General features: G+C 50.4%; 1 long non-coding RNA gene across 2 annotated transcripts in view; it reads left to right on the top strand.

Moving 5' to 3' along the window:
* The first annotated feature begins 557 nt into the window (after positions 1–557).
* Positions 558–6,000, top strand: part of LOC137541364 (uncharacterized) — a 194,125-nt gene continuing 188,682 nt past the window's right edge. Inside the window, exon 1 of one of the 2 annotated variants that reach the window (XR_011025133.1) lies at positions 558–599. This is a non-coding gene — a long non-coding RNA (uncharacterized lncRNA). The other variant, XR_011025132.1, reaches the window with a different exon arrangement.

The following is a 6,000-nucleotide window of genomic DNA, read 5'->3' as shown; positions in this document are numbered from 1 at the left end:
GTGTGGGGGGGGGGGGGGCTGGGGTTCTCAGAAATGCTGGGACATTAGTTAGTTACCCACCAAGGAAGGGAGGTTAGTTGCCCGCTAAAGGGGGGGGGGGGGTATTAGTTGCCCACCAGGGCAGGGCTCTGTGTGAGGGTAGTGACAGGTTAGGTCATGCTACGTTATTGGGACATGGGCATTAAATATCAGGAGCACATTGTGAGTCTGGTGATACCTCACACACTATATATACTGTATACACTATACACACTATACACATAGAGCCAGTGTCTCCCAGTCATGATACTCACCAGCAGGAAGCTGCCAACCATAGTGCTGCTCCCGCCTCTCCTCACAGCTCTGCGCGCACATAAGTGGGCGGGGCTCGCTGACTGTTACCCTGAGGTGTAGAGGAAGGAGGAAGTCTGAGACAGGAGCTGCTGGGGGCGGAGCTTGATGCTTCCGTGAGGTGTGGAGGGAGGAGACTGAGGCAGAAGCTGCTGGGGCGGGGCTATCTGCATTCCTGAGGTGAGGAGACTGCTGGGGCGGGGCTATCTGCATTCCTGAGGTGAGACTGAGGCAGAAGCTGCTGGGGCGGGGCTATCTGCATTCCTGAGGTGAGGAGACTGCTGGGCGGGGCTATCTGCTTTTCTGAAGTGAGACTGAGGCAGAAGCTGCTGGGGCGGAGCTATCTGCTTTTCTGAGGTGAGACTGAGGCAGAAGCTGCTGGGGCGTTGCTATCTGCTTTCCTGAGGTTAGGAGAGATTGCTGGGGGCTGAGCTATCTGCTTTCCTGAGGTGAGGAGAGACTGCTGGGAGCGGTCTATCTGCTTTCCTGAGGTGAGACAGGCAGAAGCTGCTGGGGGTGGGGCTAGCTGCTTCCCTGAGGAGAGGCAGAAGCTGCTGGGCGCGGGGCTAGCTGCTTTCCTGAGGTGAGGAGAGACTGAGGCAGAAGCTGCTGGGGGCAGGGCTATCTGCTTCCCTGAGGAGAGGCAGAAGCTGCTGGGGGCGGGGCTAGCTGCCTTCCTGAGGTGAGGAGAGACTGAGGCAGAAACTGCTGGAGGCGGGGCTAGCTGCTTCTCTGAGGAGAGGCAGAAGCTGCTGGGGGCGGGGCTATCTGCTTCCCTAAGGAGAGGCAGAAGCTACTGGGGGCGGGGCTAGCTGCTTTCCTGAGGTGAGGAGAGACTGAGGCAGAAGCTGCTGGAGGCGGGGCTAGCTGCTTCTCTGAAGAGAGGCAGAAGCTGCTGGGGGCGGGCTATCTGCTTCCCTGAGGTGTGGAGGGAAGAGGCTGAGGCAGAAGCTGTGGGAGGGGCATGCAAATCCAGGACATTCCCGCCCAAATCAGGAAAATCAGGACAGTAGTGACCTGTGGTGAATGAATCCTCATATACAGTATATATATACATACACACATATATATATATATATATATATATGTATATATATATATATATATATATATACACACACACTGAGTGCTTTATGTATTCATGGTACCTGACATGCACACCCAGTGCAGTGTGACAACTGCTTTATTTGGTCAGTTACATGTGTCTGGAATATGGGCTGTACGGTTTGGCGAGTATAGCGCACGCTGCGCATGTTCTGCCTTGGCAATGGGAGCACAAGAAAATCGCATAATAAGCTTTCTCTGTTTTGGTGGGAAAAGTTATGAATCCGGATGATACTGACTGACTTAGAGGAAAACAGACAGTGAGCTTTCAGCTGACAAAAAAGGAGTGAAAAGGAACAACCGCGTATTAAATCATTCTGATGCACGCGAGAAACGTTTGGTGTAGATCGAGGAACGTGCAATCTCATCACAGTTGCCATCTCTGAGAGGAACGCGCAATGTCATCACAGCTGCCATCTTTGAGAGGAACGCGCAATTTCATCACAGCCGCCATCTCTGAGAGGAACGCGCAATTTCATCACAGCCGCCATCTCTGAGAGGAACGCGCAATCTCATCACAGACGCCATCTCTGAGAGGAACATTAAATCTCATCACAGCCGCCATCTCTGAGAGGAACATTCAATCTCATCACAGCCGCCATCTCTGAGAGGAACGCGCAATCTCATCACAGCCGCCATCTCTGAGAGGAACGCGCAATCTCATCACAGCCGCCAACTCTGAGAGGAACGCGCAATCTCATCACAGTTGCGATCTCTGAGAGGAACACGCAATCTCATCACAGCCGCCATCTCTGAGAGGAACACGCAATCCAATCACAGCCGCCATCTCTGAGAGGAACACGCAATCTCATCACAGCCGCCATCTCTGAGAGGAACGTGCAATCTCATCACAGCCGTCATCTCTGAGAGGAACGTCCGATCTCATCACAGCCGCCATCTCTGAGAGTAACATCCGATCTCATCACAGCCGCCATCTCTGAGAGGAACGACCAATCTCATCACAGCCGCCATCTCTGAGAGGAACGCACAATCTCATTACAGTCACCATCTCTGAGAGGAACGTGAAATCTCATCATAGCCGCATCTCTGAGAGAAACGTCCGCTCTTATCACGGCCGCCATCTCTGAGAGGAATGTCCAATCTCATCACAGCCGCCATCTCTGAGAGGAACGTGAAATCTCATCACAGCCGCCATCTCTGAGAGGAACGTTCGATCTCATCACAGCCGCCATCTCTGAGAGTAACATCCGATCTCATTACAGCCGCCATCTCTGAGAGGAATGTCCGATCTCATCATAGCCGCCATCTCTGAGAGGAACGTCCGATCTCATCACAGTCGCCATCTCTGAGAGGAATGTCCGATCTCATCACAGCCGCCATCTCTGAGAGGAACGTCCGATCTCATCACAGTCGCCATCTCTGAGAGGAACGTCCGATCTCATCACAGCCGCCATCTCTGAGAGGAACGACCAATCCCATCACAGCCGCCATCTCTGAGAGGAACTTCCGATCTCATCACAGGCGCCATCTCGGGCTCTCCCAGTCCTGCATCTATCACTAGCAGCAGTGGCAGGCAGGACACATACCTCCATCCACCGCCGGAGGTTCCGATCTCTGAGTGCTTCACCCTACTTCCTGTTTAAACGGGAAGTAGCATGAAGCACTTAGAGATCGGAAACCTCCACGTTGGATGGAGGTGTGTGTTGCTGCCGCCGCCACCAGTGATAGATGTTGGAGGGAAAGCGCTAAGAGGAGAGCCCAAGGTGAGGGGGGGGGGGGGACTGTCCCCCTCCCTGCCGATGTGCAAATCTCTCCCCTCACGCTGCGACCCCCTCCTGCCCCCCAAAACGGCCCTGAGTGGGCCCTGAGCTGGTACAGGGGCGGCATCCCCCATTGTTTCGTCCTTGCTTACCAATATTTTCTAGGGGTGCCTACAGGGCCAAATTATTGCAACTAACGGATGTTCAAAATTCCTGCTTCCCCCAAATCTCCAACTAGCAACAGGCATCAGACTGCTCCCCGAACTTCAGCATGGAGAGCGATCACACAAACCCTCTCACTGCATTTCATCTGAGCTTGCTGAAGCCTTGGACCGAGGCCTTAGGAAGTTGGCCTGTTTGTGCCCCCTTCTTTGGCTCATTAGTGCCCATTAGGATGCCGCCTCCTTGGCGTCAGGGGCTCTGTGCCCTGCACACAAACACACACACATGTTTATTTTATCTGGGCTTCGGCCAGGGCATCCAGAGGCATCAAAAGCAGCAACGTACCAGCAGAAATTGAACGTAGTCCAGCCAAGAATAGCTTGTGCCAGGTACATCGGAAGAAGTAGCGGGTGGTAACCTTACACCGGGAGGTTTCTCAGGGGTTAAACTGCGTGCAAGCATGCTTGCAATCAATCCGCTTGTCCTGGTTCTTCTCACCAGCCCTGGTCTGAGCGGTACTGGAACAGAGTAGACTTTTTTTCCTTTCTGTTTTTCTTTTTTTCCATCTTTACAACAATGCTGGAAGAATGGCGATATCTAAACCTCCAAGACTTGAGTAGCCACTAGCCAGTAATGCAAACACTGTTCAGGACAAAAACAGAAAATCAGATTTCTATCAGTTAAACTCCATTAGCGGGTAGATTGCGATACCGGGAAACTAGAGTCAGCAGATCGGCCTGGTCGTTGGCAGAGAAACTGGCGTTATCAGCATGTGGTCATTCGCGGACGTAGTGCCAAGCTAATGACTACGGCTCTGTGGTGTGTACGAGACAAGCAGATGAATAACAAAAAAAAAAAAAATCTAAAAAAGCAAGGAGGACTAAGTAAAAAAAAAAAAAACACAAACTGAATAAAAAAAGAGTGGTACAAACTATATTTTAAAGTGTTTTCTCAGTTTTTTACTTAATTCTTTATGGCGCCTTTTTAAGGAAGATGCCTAGGGGTTCCCCCAAAACCCCCTTGCAACAGGGACCCTCAACTTTGGTGGTCACATGATTGCCCCCCTATATGGACTTTAAGGCTTCTTGCACACAGGGATGTTACAGGCGCACGTTAGTGCAGCCTGTAACGCTCCCCCAACGCACAGCAATGTAACACAAGTGGGCTGTTCACACTGCCCACGTTGCGTTACATTGTAACGCAGCAAAGTGCTGCATGCAGTACGTTATAGGCGGCTAAGCCGCAATAGACTGCTTGCACATGCTCAGTAATGTTGGGGAGGAGCGGAGAGCGGCTGGGCACATGGCTAATTAATATTCACTGCACTCAGTGACGTGCAGTGTTTACTTCCTGGAGCGGCCGCTCTGTGCGGCGATTGGCCGGGCGGGACCACGTGATGCCGCATGCGTCCAAGAGTACGCATCACGGACGCCTGAGTGAGCTGCACAACGCGGCTCACTCCGACGTCCACACCAGAGAGCACCAGGCGTTGCGTTAGGGGCACGTTATGTGCCCTATAACGTCCCCTAAACACAACGTCCTGGTGTGTAACTAGCCTAAAGGTGCCTATGCATTTTCTGTTTTCGCGTTTGACCTTTTCGATTCAACAATTTTATCGTTTTGGTAGGCAAATCAAGTGTATTGCATTATGTCCAATCAATGGCAATTGGCCGATCTCTGCCTGAATAGAAAATATCGGTCAATAGCGAAGGAATCGGATACCGTTCACATGATTTAGATCAGTTTTTGGTGTCAGAGCATGGAGGCACAAGATCGTTCAGATCAATTACTGAAGCTGAATCGCCAGGATCTCACTTGCAATGGTTGAAAGTAAAGCATACGTGGTAAACAAGTAACTTTATTGTGTGTAAAATTTTACGTACACAGTTTAGGGAATATCTCCCAATCTTACAAAGTGTCAGTCGCTGGGAAATCAGTAATAACTGTGTATAAATGAAAAATACAGAAATGAAGGGGGTAGGAGGAAGCAAGGGAGCCCTGACTTTTGCAGCCCACTATTAAAGTGTATCCGAGATGAACTTTTACTCATTGCATAATTGTGTTCCTTTCCTATTGTTTATAGGACCTTCCTCAAGCCAAATACTTTTTTGTTTTAATACTCTAATTCCCTATAAACTAAACAAGCCACGCCCACAGGTTTTCAGAGAGCCAAGGCACTTTCAGACATTAGCAAGGACTCATGGGAGCTCAGTCTGGGCAGGAGGGTGGGGGAGGTATTACTAGCCAGCGATTTCAGAGGCAGAGGGGAGGAGGAGAGGGGAGTGAATTTGTCTCAGGCTGAGGGCTGGAGATGCAGAGCAGCTTGCCTGTGTGTGATGTGACAAACAGAACATGGCTGCCCTCATTGTATCACAGGAAGAAATAATTATATTCTACTGAAGCTGTTTGCAGCTAGATTTGCTGTGTAAACTATCTAAACATTAGATAAGATATATAGACAAGTTACTTGTTATAATTAGTGTTTCATCTCGGTCCCACTTTATAAAGGGATCTGGCGACAAAGAAAAAAAGACAAAGAAAGGCACATCTTCACCGTGGGATTACAAACGGCAATAAAAACCTCACGTCTTTTCCTCACCGATCCATTTGTTTGGGCACGAAGTGAGGAAATCTTTTCCCAACGGCATCAAAGCGATAAAGTCCTCAGAGATGTCCAACTGCT

The sequence above is a fragment of the Hyperolius riggenbachi genome, chromosome 12 (genome assembly GCF_040937935.1).
Source record: "Hyperolius riggenbachi isolate aHypRig1 chromosome 12, aHypRig1.pri, whole genome shotgun sequence".
NCBI classification, from domain to species: domain Eukaryota; kingdom Metazoa; phylum Chordata; class Amphibia; order Anura; family Hyperoliidae; genus Hyperolius; species Hyperolius riggenbachi.
This window is presented reverse-complemented; position numbering and strand designations above follow the sequence as displayed.